Source organism: Ixodes scapularis, unplaced genomic scaffold, assembly GCF_016920785.2.
Source record: "Ixodes scapularis isolate PalLabHiFi unplaced genomic scaffold, ASM1692078v2 PGA_scaffold1__304_contigs__length_218370807, whole genome shotgun sequence".
Lineage (NCBI taxonomy): Eukaryota > Metazoa > Arthropoda > Arachnida > Ixodida > Ixodidae > Ixodes > Ixodes scapularis.
Genome location: NW_024609846.1, coordinates 179,276,789 through 179,293,155, shown reverse-complemented (window position 1 = coordinate 179,293,155; position 16,367 = coordinate 179,276,789).

The following is a 16,367-nucleotide window of genomic DNA, read 5'->3' as shown; positions in this document are numbered from 1 at the left end:
GCGCAACCTGGTGGCGCTTGAAAAAGGGACGAAAATTCCTCCCCCATGTTCGCGGCGGCAGCGGCAGTCGAACCGCCGCTGCCGACGCGAACGTATTTAATGGCGGTGATGGCAACTTGAGGGATTGGTTACCGTCACCTAGAGCAATCCCACTACTGCCCATGGGTGGTGCTAGAAGAAAAAGCGGAGCTGCGGGGGCTAGCAGAAGTACATTAGTTTAACAAAAAGAAGAAAAAAAAGAGCGAGGCGTGCGTCTCGCAAGAATCACGCCGTATGTGCCCGCTTCGAGATCGCGCTTATTCATTGTGGATGAAACCTTGAGCTGCGATAAGTACAGGTGGCGATTTATCACTGGCATGGCAAGTACGACCGCTTTCGTCGCGTTACTTGCTACATGACAAGTAGACATAGTGACCCTGGAGCGAGGGAGCAAAAAAAGGACGGAGAGACACAAAACTATCTATCGTTACCCAGGTCGCCTGCCTATTTGTTTTAACTTTAGTAACAAGTAGGGCGCACAAGAAATAAGCGTGGAATTTTTTTCAGCTTGATCACGTAGTTGCTAAAATCACTGCTCTATACGAGTGGACACATCTATATGGGTCCATATCACAAGAGCGAATGACATTTGAGTGAACAGCGACATTTGAGCGAATGGTCGTTTTAGCGAATAACGGGGGCGCGCGTTAACCCATCCTCGCGCTGCGCTTTACGCCGCTTCGCGGCGACAGTCTGCGGCAACTCATTACAAAAATATGAACTCACTTGGCCCACCCGAAAACGCCGCTTCGCGGCGTCCGACTATTCGCTAAAGCGTCGTTCGATGAAACGTGGGTGTTCGCTAAAACGCCGCTTCGCGGCGTCCGACTATTCGCTAAAGCGTCGTTCGATGAAACGTGGGCGTTCGCTAAAACGTCATTCGATCAAGTGAGTGCCTCCCGTCTATACGTTCCTAGCCCCGTCACCTACGCGACAAACATATACTCTTGAAATAAAGCGTACGTACCATACAGAGAAAGGTAATCCGTGCGGCGTTTATTTCAGTTCTGTGTAAAACAGAACAGCATATCCAGTCGATAGAAGCGAGCACTGCGTTGCGGCGAGCGACTGCGTCCGACACACTCTGTAGTCCGTCAACATCGGGACGACGACCGACTTGCGGGGGAACACGCGATTTTTTTTTTCAAAAACCTGAGCCCCGCACAAGAAAGGACACTGAAATGACGATTCGGCGAAGGACCGAAGCAACAAATCCGGGAGACAAGGTCAACTATTCATTCGGGAAGAGTCCACTTGGAAGAAAGGGTAGCACAACCATTCCATTCTGGTTGCGGGGCGAAGTGGGGGAGGGAGGCCGGATCCGCGGTCTTGAAGGAACGGTTGATTCACCACAGTGGACGGTTCACCGCCGCTTTTTTAGTTTGAGCGGCATCTCCTGCTACTGTGTGCTACATATCAAACAACGCACTCGCAAAAAAAAAAAAAAAGTAAAGTGAACAAACAATTCCGTCCCACTTTTGTTTTCTTTTATGCGGCCCACTTAGTCCCTAATCGCACGGTTTCTCTCGTGTCGCGAAACGAGTGCTGGCCGGCTGTACTGCACGACCAGGCCGACCCGGCGTCAACAACGTGGATCTCAAGTCTGCTCGTCGCAAATGTACTGGACGTTCTTTTAAAAGAAGCAAGAATGAACAAAAGCTTGCTATTAACGTTCTATTTAGATAGCGACATGATTAGAATATTACTAACAATTGCTGTACAACCTTTTAGTTTAGCTTTAGTGTCCGAAATAGTTGCATTGCGTTAGCTCTCGTAAAGCTATATTCTGCAACGGGTTGCAAACGTTCTCTAAAACATGAAAACACGGCTCCGCTAGGGTGTATATAGCGGAGGTCATATCCATAACGGATTGCTTCTAGAGTTGCGGAAGTGACTGAACGATCTTTTGATCTTCTTTCTGAACGATCTTCTTTCTATTTCACGATTTTGTTTCTTTTTCTTTCTACTTCACAATTTTCTGTTTCTCAGACCGCAGTCTCAGGTTTTCAATCATCATCTAAAACTCTCAACACGTTTTTTTTTAACTTTCTGACTTGGGCAACGTGATGTTTTCAAGCGGTTTCAATACCAAAGTCATGGTTCTCTGGATCCTTATCGCTCCCGGATCTTACTTTTGATAGGAAAAACGCTCCAGGTTAGAAAATTAAAACAATATTAAAATTTTCTATTACGGGTGACAAAGCATGACCCAAGATATGTCCTCTGCTCTAGCAACGAGTCTTGTTAAAACCAGTAATATTTTTTTGTCTGAAAAATTAATTGAACTTCTTGTGCAACAATTAAAATTAATTATTTCCCCACCGAAACTTAAAATAGATTACTCTGGCACTGAACACATGAATAATCTATACTGCTCAGATTGAGCTGCGAAGTGTACTACTGCCACAACCCCCACTCCCCTCTGTAATGCCAATGGCCTTGAGGGTATTTTAAATAAATAAAAAATAAATAAATCAAGCATTAGCTTGGTGGCCAATTTCAGCACCAGTGTACTGCATTTCAACACTGCATTGCCAACATGATTCTTCGAACTTATTAAAAAATAATCATTAAATTTTAGTTAATTATCCTAATGATCTACATTCGCTTTGATCAGGCTGTTGAATTAAGAGATTGGGGCTATTCCAAGAGACGAGTGAAATAATGTATGAAGTACGAGTAAGATTTGCTCCGTCTCTCCGTGTTTATGCGACAAATGATAAGTCACCGGCCAAGTCGGATTCAAAAATATGACTGCCATATATAGAGAGAGTGCGAACTTAGCGTACGTGGAGAGGGGTGGGAGTTCGGTGTCGCTGCGTTGTTGCTGTTGTGAGCTGTTCTGCTTGTGTTTCGTGTATTCTGTGTGTTCGGTGTTATATGTGTATTTACCATGTAGCGTTCAAGGGCGGGGGACATTGGAAAACAAATTGGCACTTCACCAACATTTTTTTGTTTTGTTTTGAGCGCCATCTGGTGGAAGCTATATCAATTACACGAGGTGAGGAAGTTTCCTCCATTGGGCGAAAAAAGGGGGCGATTTTCCTCCCTTCTTAGGGGAGGACCGTTTTCTCCACGAGCAAAAATAGGTGGCAACTTTCCTCCCTTCCTAGGGGAGGAAATATCCTCCCGTTTTGTAGGAGGAAATTTCCTCCCTTTGTAGAGCAATATATGATACACGCGAGTTCCTCCTTTAAGGGAGAAAGTACTACTCCCTTTATTTTTTAGAGTGTATACAAATTCCTTTCTTTTGCAAGTAAGTCTTTCCCTCAAACGCAACGACCGTGGCAGAAAGGTAGAATTGCAAAAGTTCTAGAAATGATTCTTCCGAAATTCCACATTCATTTTGAAAGGACGTGGTTTCCTTTGCCTCGATCGACTCTTTGACGGCTGCAAATAATTTTGAATGTGGGATTGAATACAACAGGTCTTCCACATCGAGCGAAAATCCGTACCTGATTGTCGATGTATCCTGCTGAATGTACTGTATAACCTCCTCGGAGTTTGGTATCAGAAATGGATCATTCAGTACGAGGTTAAACAGGTGACGGAGTAAAGGCCCGTTCACACGATGCATTTTTCTCGCGTATCCAGTGTCGCGAAACTTAGTTTCGCGAAATAATTGCGCCGTGTGAACGAGTCCGAAAAGGACGCGCGCATCTAAAAAAAGTTGCGCGCACACCTCGCTTCTGGAGCGAGCTTTTGCTGAAACTTTGCCGAGTCCTGTCAATCACTCTGAGGGCGCCGCCAATGGCCGCTCAGAAACGCTCTCACGTGGCCTTTGAGGGGGGAGCGAGCTGTCTGAGAAGACCACTTCACTGCCGGTGTTGTAGCCGAGCCAAATCCGAAAAAAAAACAACGAAACCACGAACGATGGATACTGCCGGCGCTTCCGCAAGCACGTCAAGCACCACTGAAGGAAAAGTGAGTAGCATATCGGAAAGAAATCCAGCAATGGACGAAGACAATTAGACCTCATTCACAAAGCCGGCGTCTCGCCTCGTCCTGGCGAAAGCGCCGTGGGCGCCGTGCCGAAAACGGGACGGTGCGGGGACGAAGGAGTGTTCGGACCAGCGGCGGCGGAGCTGCCGGCGATGCTGGCGACTGTCAGCATCGCCGGCATTAGACGTCAACGCCCCCTATGATGGTGACGGAGGAGGTGATCGTCGAGGACACCACGCCAGCTGAGGTGCGACGGCCAGTCTCGAAGAGGAAAAGGAACGGTCAGCCCCAGCCCATTAGAGAACAAGTGTTCCAACATGCGCTGGAGCTGTTGTCGTCTAGCGCCAAGCATGAAGACGGAGACCATGCTTTTGGGGAGTCTGTGGCAACCGCAATCGCCGGCCTTGATGAATATAGGAAGATCATGGTCAAGATGAGGATTATGCAGGTCATTTTTGAGGTAAAACATTCCTGTATTGTTGAACAGGTTTAAAGAATGCACTCCAGAGCCTATAGCTTTCTAGTAATATTGCGTGGGTTACTTCAAATTAAAATATTCCAGAGCCATTTAGGATTCACATGTTTGCATGGATAGCACGCTTCTGCGTGCTATCCAAGGACAGTGAGCTGGACGTACAAGGAATGACTGAGTAAGTGGAAAATAAAACGCTTTGTGTACAGCAACGGACACTGAACTCTCAATAATTTGCATCCAGCCTGTTACTACGGCATTAGTGCTCATTAATATAGTCCGACTGCCAGGCCACAGCTCCTTCCTGATTGAAATGCCTGGAAAACTCATTTGCGTCCTTCAGGAGGTCCCTTGTGAGCGAGTGATGCGCTCCCGTCCGCTCGCGTTTCTGTAAGTACCCTTTTACCCACGGTCTCTTCCTCTTGGGAGGGGCATCCTCGTTGCAGAGAACAACTATTAGAGCTGCCGCAACAACTCTACGCTTTCGTGCCGACATGCCACTTTACGCACCATGGAATCGCAGGCAGAAGGTGCTTCGGTTTTTAGAATCTGGCGGGAGATAGAGAACACGACGCTGAATGGCTAATGGTGATGATGATGATGTTGGCTTTCAACTGAAGCGCCACTTTATGGTCAACACCCAAACTATTTTCGCGAGTCTAAACGTCATCGTTGTTGCACGTGAAGCGGTACGTGTGAACGAGCACATTTCGCGAAACTTGAGTGTCGCGAAACTGTTGCGCGCCTAAAAGATGGATCGTGTGAACAGACCTTAAGAAGCGTGACATGAACCCTTGCCATGAACCCTTTTCAGTGACAACGACCCGAAAAGGACAACCGTCCTTGTGGGTTTTGGCTGTGAAAAACATGTCTAAATGATCTTTTTTGGTAGTCGATATCAGCTTCTTCATTTGCATCAACTCAAGCCTGGTGCACAGTTGGAGCGCCATGGCCTTCACCTTTTTGGTTTTGACTTCTAGATGGTTAAAGTTCTTGTCTATGGCTACTCCTGCCTTTTCCAGGTAGTTTGTCCTCGATATAACCACAAAGCCCCCTTCCTTATCAGACAGCAGCAGGTTTAAGTCGTTTGCGATGAAGTATTCAACTTAACAAGACATGTTCATCTTCTTTTGTTTGCTATCTGGCATAGATCGTAAGAGCACGTCGACACTGTCCTCAATACATCGGGTTCTTTCACTTTCGTGAGCCTTATTAGCTATGTCATGGATGTTAGACAACAGCTGCGCTCTGGCGTTTTGGAGGTGTGCAAACGTTTGGTCCTTTTTCAAGTATCTTGCTTAATTCTACGGGTAGAATAGTATCTCCCACCAAGGTCACTCTTTCTCCTTTCCGTTTGGTGTTTTGTACTAGGAGGCCTTTTATGAGTGGTACATAAGAAGACCACAGGAATTCCGTCGCCCTACTTGCTGCACCCAGGAAGGACCTGTGTCGTCGCCTTTGGCCACCGCCAGGATCCCCACCGCCAGGAAGCACCCAGAGGCACGTTCGGTAATACCGTACTTGCCACCACAGCTCAGCGCGGACGATCTTGCAGACCCTCCTGGCATGATGTTGGGATGGTCTTGCTGAGCCGAACACACCTTGTAGGTCCGGTGGAACTGCACCGTATCTGAGAGTGACAGAATAGAATCTTGCCTTGCATGTTGAGGTGGCGATCAGGTTGATATAAAAAGAAACATAGTCTATCGGAGAAACACACGGAAAAGGGCCGATTGAAGAAGAAACTGCACCACGATCATCTGGTGGGCTAGTTGGTTGATCGTATTGTTGAACTAACAGCGCAAATACGAGAGGGAGGAGAGACAAGGGAGACAGGATAGAGCGCTGAACTAACAACTGACGTTTAATGAAAAGGAGAAAGAGGAAGAATAACCGAAGAATGCTTTTAAAACATGCATAATGAAAACCCGCAAAAACAGATGCTATAGCTTGAGTTGCCTGAGAATGAATTGCTAAGAATACCAAGCTTTAAGCTGGTCGCGTAAATGACTTGTTGAAAACGACTGAGTCCTGGGACGACGTGAATAGAGATTCCGGTAGAAAAAAGAAAGAGGAAGTTTACTTTTAAAATATTCACAGATTCTAAGGATCATTAAAGATCGCGACTTAAAAAGTAAAGTTCTTTTTGTGACAAGGCCACGGACGGCGCGCTTACGCAGGCATCCCCACAGGACAGAATAACCTGTGCCTCGTAGAGCTAGCGAATTCGTCGTTCCCCTATGAAACCTCGCGCAGTACAAGGTACTTTTATACCTTTTGCTACCACACGTAAAGTGCTAAGACAAGCAGCGCTGGATTTCCTGCGCCACTTACCCAGACTTGTACGGGACCCACACAAGTGATCACATGACTTGTAATCGATTATGTATTCGGATACTTTTGTAATAATTTGAATAACGTTTTTTTAGAAACTAATTGAAAGAGGAATCGAACTGTTTCTGGAGGTATTCAAATTACTCGGAACTGTTACTATTTTTTCTCGCCTTTCTAATGGCGCATCCTATGGTACAAATTTCCTACAGAGGAATCCTCAGAGCAAGCCTCCCATAGGAGAATGGTTTGTGAAAATTAGTTCATTCGAAATATAGGCAGCCTATAGTTAGGGGTTTTTATTCAATAATGGACAGAGTGAGAAACCCTTATTCAAACCGACAGAAATATCTGCTGCATTGCAAATCTACGGTACTCTGGAAAGTAGCAGTCACTTTTTCAATAAACGATCAATTACTTTTTTCAAGCAATCGAGTAAGCTAACTTATTAATTTTTTACCAGGAATAGTTGTAATTGTATTAACTTTTATTTCGTAACATGGCATGTTTCGGGGGCGTGATCCGCGTTTTTCGCCGAAAAAAAAAAAAAAAGAGATTGGTTATTGTTTTTTGCTGCTCACAGAAGTAAAACACTTCCATGCTTTAAAACTGCAGTTAAATAGTTTATCAATAGTCATATCTGTTCTGTTCAGTAAATTTTACAAAGAATGAAGACAATCGTACGAAGATGACAGTCTGGCTCTACGAGCTCACTGCCCTGACAAGCGCAGGAATCATACCCAAAATGCACTAACATCCCAAACGGCTGCGGCTAGGAATAGGGAGCCCCTGCCAGGTAGCAAAGTCTTTGGTGTCAAAATTTGGTTTTTGCATAGCAATTTAGTGCCCTTATTATCTCAGAAGGCCAAGGTATCACCTAACTTGATATTCTATGGTCAGAGTCTTGGAATTTCGGCTCAATGATTGCCAAACAATTTTAACAGACTTGTTGAACTCCCTGGTTTGTTCGTTTCTCATCTCGCTTTTTGGGATACGATTTTCGATAAAACTCCAGAATTACACTTCACTTACAGTCGTGCAATTCTCGCCTGGCGACTTTGGGCCTAAATTGCCACACAAGTTACCGAATTAGGCTTCATTTCTACTTGTTCGGTTCATACGTGGTGTCGTTCGCTCATGTCTGGTACTTTCGTAATTATATGGAAAACCACAGAAGTGCGACGAAAAAGCAAAAAAGAAGTAATTTAGCCCTAGCTAATGTTTTGGTGCAACAACGTAATAGGCTAAAATTAGGCCCATGTGATTGCTAAACTTGGAACAAGTTAAGAGTTTCTTCGTGCCTCTCGCGTTCTTAATTAGAGCTTTATTGTAATTTGTGCGGACAAAAAAGATATCCTTGAACATATAAAAAAACCTAAAACCCTAGATTAGTTAGGCCAATGTATGCTGCGGCCATAAAATTATATAATAAACGCTATACTTCGATAACCCTTAAACTGACACCAGAAGCTCCGCCTTCAGCGCGAGCTTTCTGCCATTGCTAGCACAAGTGTGAACGCGCAGGCACACGAAGCCAAAGTAGCCAAAGCTCTCCGGAAGCCACCGAACTCGCACTGAAGGCGGAGCTTCTAGTCTCAGCTTGGCGGTGCACTGGCATTCCAAAGGGCTTTTTTTTTTTTTTTTTTGTCTATAATGATAGAAGTTGTAGTCATAAACACATCAAAGAATAAAACACACAAAAATATTAAGCGCGCGCGAGCTCTTTTTATTTTTGGCGTTTTTCACCCCCGCTTCTCAACTCCTCGCTTCTTTTGATTTATGAAGCAAAATATTATTAAATTTAGAAGCTTTGTAAGCGACATTTCTGTAACATTTAATAACGGCATTCGTAAAATATTTTTTTTAACGCAATTGCGACCGCACTACGACCATTCTTTTTGAAAAACCGAAAAGTGGAGTCCGGTGCGAGGTCGCGTCCTGGCTTTTGTATGCTCCATCAGAAAACAGTACGGCGCTCGACACATGCAGCAGAGGATGACCGGTGAGTGAGGGAATCGGGCGAAGTGGCTTTTTTGGATTCCTTCCAAAACGAAATTGTCAAACGGTCAAAACAACTGGGTCAGGCGTCTGTGTATCGTAGTTCCGGTTTTGACTCCGCTGGGGCAGCCTTTCACGAATAAGGAGCGACGTGGCCCCTCACGTCACTCACAAAGGTCGACTGCGCGTTACCTTCGACCTCAGACCGAAGCATTTGAGATCTCTGAAGGGCACTAGAAGAACTTCGCACTCGAACGTCGTCTGGCCGCAGCGATAGGCGGCACGTACGGAGCAAACCGATTGTTCGCGGGACGCCGGCGAACACTTGGGGTAGTGGCGGTCCGGAGGCGTCCGAGTAACTCGACTCGCAGGACGGCTCAAGAATTTTACATTACTGCACCGCCGCGGATCGCACGAGAACTTCAAATTTGGCATTTGGAAATTGTTTGTTTACGTCACAAATGCTGAATTCGCAAGTATTGAATATTGAGGGGCAATGTCCAGACATCGTTCTCAATCGGTTCAGATAATGAAAAAAAAGTGAAAGCCGTTTACAACTCCCTGTAACGCCGAATTAGAGCGCAGCTCTCGAGCAGGAGGAGGGAAAGGTACTGAGGAGAGGGTATACCCCTCCTTCCTCCTCCTCATCTTGTCTGCTACTCCCTCCGAGCGGCGTCGCCGTCGCCTCACGAGGGTCACGTGACGTCACCGGGATCACATGACCCCTTTGAGGTCACGTGACGATGACCTCATCACAATGTCGTCATTGTCACCGTCATTACGATGACGTCACATGGCGTCATCGTCACTGATGACGTCACTGATGGCGTAATCCTCGCTGATGACGTCACCGTCATCGTCACTGAAGACGCCATCAGCATAGGCATCGGCGTTGTCACTGATGACATCACCAGTAACGTCACCAGTGACGTCACGCGTCCCAGAATGCACCGCGCGATTCTGCCGACGGCCACACCGCTCAAGTCGGAAACGGACGCCTTATGGTACGTTTACACTTGCGGATCCGCCAGCGAATCCGCTCAGCTTTCGCCGCTGGGGCGAAACGCTGGGCGGAAAACGCGGCGGCGAGGAGTATAGACATTTTCCACAGGGGCGCCGCCATCTTGAATTGTCGTCACTTCCAGTATGGGCGACGACAAAATACTAAAACGTTTCAACCTGTAACTAGCAAAAAAATAGAGGGGAGCCAAAGCGAGAATGGGTGACGGTTACGCTGTTCTCCTCAATGCCTTCTATTGGCGTGGCGACGGCAAAACAATGTTTTCGCCCATACTGGAAGTGACGACAATTCAAGATGGCGGCGCCCTTGTGGAAAAGGTCTATAGGTCCGGGATCTATTTCTGCCGCCGAACGAGGCGTTTCGCTGACCGGAAGTGGCATTCTTGCGCAGCGCGACACTATCATGAGTAGGCGTTCTTCCGGGAGCTGCAACGTCCGGGATTGGCCGGGAGAGACAGTCGAGGTGGGAATCCTCGTGCCTCCTCGTCCTATTTGACGGGATGTTACGAGAACAGCTGCGGCAGCCGGCGCCGCCGCTCGAAGGAAATAGATGTAAACGCAACCCGCTCGTCACCGCCGCCGCCGGATCCTCTCCCGCGGATTTCTTTTCAGGTGTAAACATAAGAGCTGCGCTGTAAAATAATTTTGACATGTCAGTTTCTTTTTTGGGGTAGACGGAATATAGAGGTACAACTGGCGCTATACCCCCTTCCAATTCAAGTGCGAGCAAGGCCTAAGCTACAAGCTCGAGCATGTGACACTCAACAGGGCTTGCACTGCATGAGCGCGCGTGCTTGGCACGGCGCTGAAAGCCCGAAGCTCAGTCTTGTAGCCGACACTTTCGTAATTTTTAACAACCTAAACCTGTATGTTTTTCACCTGGCGTTGAATAGAGTTCATACCAACATTCAGTTCACTAAACCGGAAGGGTTGGTGTTCAGCCTTTTTCGGATATATTAGATTTGTCAGGGTGACAATGGCACATGAAGGTGGCAGTGTACCTCAAGTCATGTGGCAGTGAATTCTTGTTCTGCGTTTTGATTTCCCCCTTTCGGCTAAGCACAAGCGGGCATTGGTACGGACTGTCGCGTTGCGATGCGCTGTCCTCGAATGAACTCCTGAGGTCTCAGAAACTAGGGAAGATCGGTGCTTTCCTGGATATGCGCAATTATCCTGACAGGTTTGTAAGTGACACTCGTAGAATCATGCAAAGGTGCACGGGGAACACGGGCGCAATAAACAGGTTTGTGCAGTGCATCCCTTATGCTCAAGGTGTATCGGACTTAATCAGAAGAACTTCGAGCCCGTTGAGGGCATCCGAACGGTGTTTAAGCCAGTGTGTATTTTGTCCAATGTGATTTGAAATCCGAAAGACGTTACCCCCGCTGAGTCACAGACGGGCTTGGTATTGGCGTCTCCAGCTCGCTGCCCGCACTCCCACGGCGCAAACGGGAAGCGCACTCGCGAGTGTCCCTCGGCTCTGCTTAGCTCGTGATCATGGCTCGCGCAATGTCATTTTCATATGCAAACAACACTCTCCACTCTCCCAATGTAGTGCTGCAGATGTTATGGAATTGTACTTTATTAGAGAGTTTTAGCATTGCGTATAGAACCAAGCCCGTGTGCTGTGTGAAACACGCAACACTGACGCAAACACGGAGTGCTTGCGTTAGCTCCATACACGATTTACTTAACACTTTTATACCGGTTTCCAGTGACAACGAAACGGGCTATATACACCTTTCCAAAAAAAAAAAAAAAAAAAACGCTCGTAGGCCGTTGCCTTGTCGCTGATGCTGATGCCGCTGGTGCGACTTTCGCGCCCTCTCTCAGCTAGACATTTTCTGACACTCTCTTGGACTGTGGCGACCAGCTCAGCGCGGTTCTCTACCTACGTTTTTTGCGGTTTTGCATTCGACGTTTTCTCGCCCCTCTTGAAAGTTTCCACTTATCTCTTTTTTTTTTATGCGTGCTGCGCACCCTTCCTCTGTTATCTTCCATTGCGAGAAATAAGGCTGGTAAGTGCCTGCCATTCAAGCTTTTCTGCTCGACACTCACGGGAAACGAATGAGGTGAAGGACGTCGAACGGCCCTCGACGAGATTTTGCGAACATTGTTCTCCGTTCTCCCTGAGATTATCCGCATAGAGTACTCGGTCCTTTCTAGACATAGTTGTTTGGGTCGGGGTGGGAAACGGGTCAGTCGCGTTCGTTTCCTTAATGCTGCTGTGAAAAAAAAAAAAAAAAAAAAAAAAACTCTCCCCAAAACGTGCCCCAGAACGAAGTCCTCTTGGATTCCATCCGATCGTCAAAATGTGACTGTCGTCGACTGTTACTATGTTATTTGAGATCATTATCAAATAAATTTGTTTCAGATAACGCTGCATCGTGTGGTACGTACAATATCTTGTTCGAATGTTAACACCTGCTAAATTGTATGTCCGTGTCCTGTCCATCGGTAAACACGTCATATGTGCGTGTGAAATATGCGTGCATTTTGGCTATCTTCAGTCGTAAATTGTTTTCGACAGCTGAACGCTTTGTCGTTTGACATACGGTGAATCGCGCGGCGCCGTCAAAACTTATCGTAAAAAACAGAACAAAAAACTAGAACTATAGATTCCAGTCGCAATCGTTCTGTCGCGCGCATATTCAACAAAAATAGTTTATAGGTTTTTTATTGCTATTTTTTTTTTCAATGTGGCTCAATGCTGTCTCAATGACCTCGGGAAAATACATGCAGCATGAAACACAAAATACAGCGGGAAAAGACGAGAATTTAGCCGCCAGCAGTGTTTGAAACTGCGCCTACGCAGTCCGCGAGTGTTTCTTGGAATGACGGCGCTTAAAAACTGAAGATACCAAACGTTCCTGAACAGTTGGAGATAAAACACAAACAAAATCTGTTACTTTTTTTTTATCTCGGTGCATTTGATCCGGAAGCATTGGCGGCGACTTTCGAAGTGTTGCCGATTTTCAAAAGTCTCAAATCTAATAGTACTACAATTAATGTGATTTCACATTGATTCCTTAGATGAGGTCGAATGTTTTCATTGATATTACACTATTTTTATTTTAGAACATGTTAACTAAAGCGCAGCAATTCTGACGATAATAGTACGCACTTATGATTGCCATACTTGTTCGCGCGTTTGAAATTAGATCAGAAACGACAAATTATATTAGAGCCTCAGAAATTATGTGTTAAGATATCTTAACCGTATTAATAAGATTAATAAGATTTGCGGCAATATAGGCCTCCGATAAACGCCATGGTCACAAAATTAAGCTTATTAACCATATAATAGTAGTCTTAAAGGGATTGTCCGGTCGAAACCGGAAGTACTTAAGTTCTTGAGCTCGTTACGTCGAGGGAGCCTTCATATAGACAAACGTCATTTTTATTTTGATATATGATCTCCCGTTATTAAATAAACCTTTCATGATCCTATGTACGAAACTGCACCCCGAATTTCGCCGGTGTCAATGGCTGACATCCGTAGGTGCTGCGTGACGTCACAAAACGCAAAGGTTTGTCGGATGGTCGGGATAACAAGCGTTGGTCGATGGATGTCTTGTATTTTGTTTCGAATTATATAGTCTCCTAGGCAGTACCCTACTGAAATACGGTTCTTTTAATGCAGTTCCCAAGCACGTGCAAAAAAAAGTCACGCCTTTTAGCAGGACATTACTCGAAAACAGCCATAAGCTTCGAGCAAACGTGTGCCGTTTCGCGCAAACACAACTGCGACGGACGCCGATCGAACTAGGGGCGCTTGCAAAGCAAAGGATGCAGATTTCGCCTCTGAAGCGGCACTTAGGTACACGAAGCGGCATCTGGGTACAGATTTCGGCGGATCCACTGGATCGGTGATGAGGCCGCGGGTCATTCCCTCAGAGGCGACGTCCGCGGGTCGAAGGCAAACGGCGAACCGTTCAAATGCATGTCGTCACTTGACTTGGACAAGTTCGGTGAATCGTAGCTACGCTCCATTTTCACACGCGGATCAAACAGATATCGGGCTGCACGCGTGCTGAATACAACTTCCGGTATCATTTCGAGATGGCCAAGCTGTTGGTTTCGGTTTCGCTGCATAATTAAGGTATGTTCGATTCGGCCAGGAAGTTCTGAACTTTAGTCGGTTAGAAGTCAAGAAGGTAGCGGCAAATGTCCCTCAAAGGGATTCTTTGCATTTCGACGATAGGTTCGCGGCATCAGGATCATTTTGCGTCGGGGGAGTCACTGGCGGCAGCGCGCGGTCGGTATACCGGTCACCTCGAAGACGAAGGCCTGACGATAGCGTCTTGGCCAAGACAATTATCTACCGTAACCTTGGCGTCAAGTTAAAACGAAAATCGGCAAAAAAAAAAAAAAAAAGCCGATTCTCGGTGTTTTTCCCAGGCCCGTTAGTGGGCGTCCACAGATACCAGCGGACAAAGCATGCAGTATTATGCTCAGCTACGGCGACATGCGAGTGCCAACGCACTAAATCCCAGGCCTCTGCAATGTATCGGAGTCGTCGATATGCATCCAAGAGCAACTGAAGGCGGAGACCATCAAGAAGGCAACACCTTTCCCGTGTCTGTAAGTAAGAATATCAACACTGTGGATCCCCGCACAGCATCAAAATTAAACAATTTACGTAAGCCAATATTTCAACACTCACCACAGGGAGCCAAATCTACGCGAGCAGGTGCCTAAAACGCTTTTAGAATATCATAATCAAGCAAATTCCTACCCTCGGTTATGATCTCAATTCCGCGTCCACCGCGGGTACGTTATTATCATAAATGAAAGGAAATGCAACCTCCGTATCGGCGTTATTGGTAAACATCACAGACATTTGAGCAATCTCTGCGAAAAATTACACCGCGAGCAGAGACGGACGGGGAGTTCTGCTATCGCCGTCTGCTCTTGTCGTCTGCTTCTGCACGGACGCTGAACCGAGTCCGGAGGCGGTGCAAGATTTTGAGGAACTGGGTCTGAACTCGTTCAGAACTGGGATGAATCGAACGCGCCAGTGCAGCGGTCGTGCAACTTCCGGTTAATCGAATGCACCAGTTCCTGCACAGCCGAACTAGTTCAGCCAGTTCAACCGAATCGAACAGACCTAAATTGACTGATCCGATTTGGGCGAGGAGTGGGTAAACGTAGTTTAATATCGTTGGCACAGCATCACACTTCAGCTTACAAGCCTTCTGTCCGCTGAGAGCTCAGCTCGTAGCTTTCTTCTGTGAGATGATTGCTGCATAAGCAGGATCTCGATCTGGACGGGAACCCAGTCCCTACGCACGACCGCGATCCACTTTGCTCGTCACTGCACGTCTCGCGGAAAAGTGTGGAACGTCATGTCTTGGCTCGCATGTGCTGCCCGGTGGTTGTGGCACCCAACCGCGCAACAAAAATCTCACCCAACAACGAAACAAGCCGCGCACAACAACAAAAACGAAGCACGCGCTGAGGCGTTCACTCGCAGGCAAACAGCGAGACAAAAATGCTCGCTTTGTGTTTTGTGACGTCAGAGCTTCAATGTTGCCAACGAAAGCAGAGTTTACGCTAGAGTGCGATTGGAGCAGTATAAATTCAATTACTCACGCAGAGGGGCATATAAAATTCGGATATTGCACGTACGATGCTTCTCGAGGCAATAACAATGATATTCAATTGTTTTCTCGAATACAAAATTTGACCGGACAATCCCTTTAATTTCTAGAAAGGGCTCTTCTTTTTTAGCAGGTGAAAGACTCTGACATCTTTATCATAATAAACAAACAGTCAAACACTAGACGTAATATAAAGTCCTATGTACAACGCGTTGCTTCGAAATCACACTCACTTCTGCTGTCTGACTCGGATTCCGTTAGGTTGGTAGATAGAAAAGAACATAATGTACTATCAGGTTGAAATGAAAGGCAATCACCGGAGCGCGTGCCGCTCCGTACATCCTGCGCCGCCTGTCAGCGATCGGGGGAACCCTCGGCGCATGCGCTGTTCAAGGTGAGGGTGCGAGGCTGCGTGTCGTACTGCTAGGCGCTCAGCTCCCGGCTGGCGCACCTGTGCTTCTCCGCGGCGCCGCTGAGGGTGCTTTAAGCCGTCGCCGCTGGGGTTTAAACTCCTGACTGCCATCGCCACGCGCTCGCCGAGCACGGCGGCTCCGGCGGGGCGTCCGAATGTCGGCTCCTCGCTGCCGCTCGCTCGGCGAGCGCGCGGCGATGGCAGCCAGGGCCGGTTTGCTCATCTTGCGGCCGCGGACGCGGCTGCAGACGGGAGGGATTTTTAGATCACGTGACCAGCTCCATGGGGACAAGGAAGTACCTAGCGTCCCTGCCTAATGGCGGAGAGATCCGCATCGCTTCAAGCACAAAAGCCTAATTTCGCTCGCAGAAACTGATTGCAGGGACTTTCAACTGGAGTCTAATTGACCGCCCCTTTATACTGTAGGAGCTGCAGGTAAAGTTACGGCCAGGGAGGGCAAATAGGAGCCAAAATAAAGAAAATGCCACGCGAGATAAAAGCGGTAGCAGTATTTTTATATATCTCCGCCGGCGCCGCGCCTCGCGCCTTC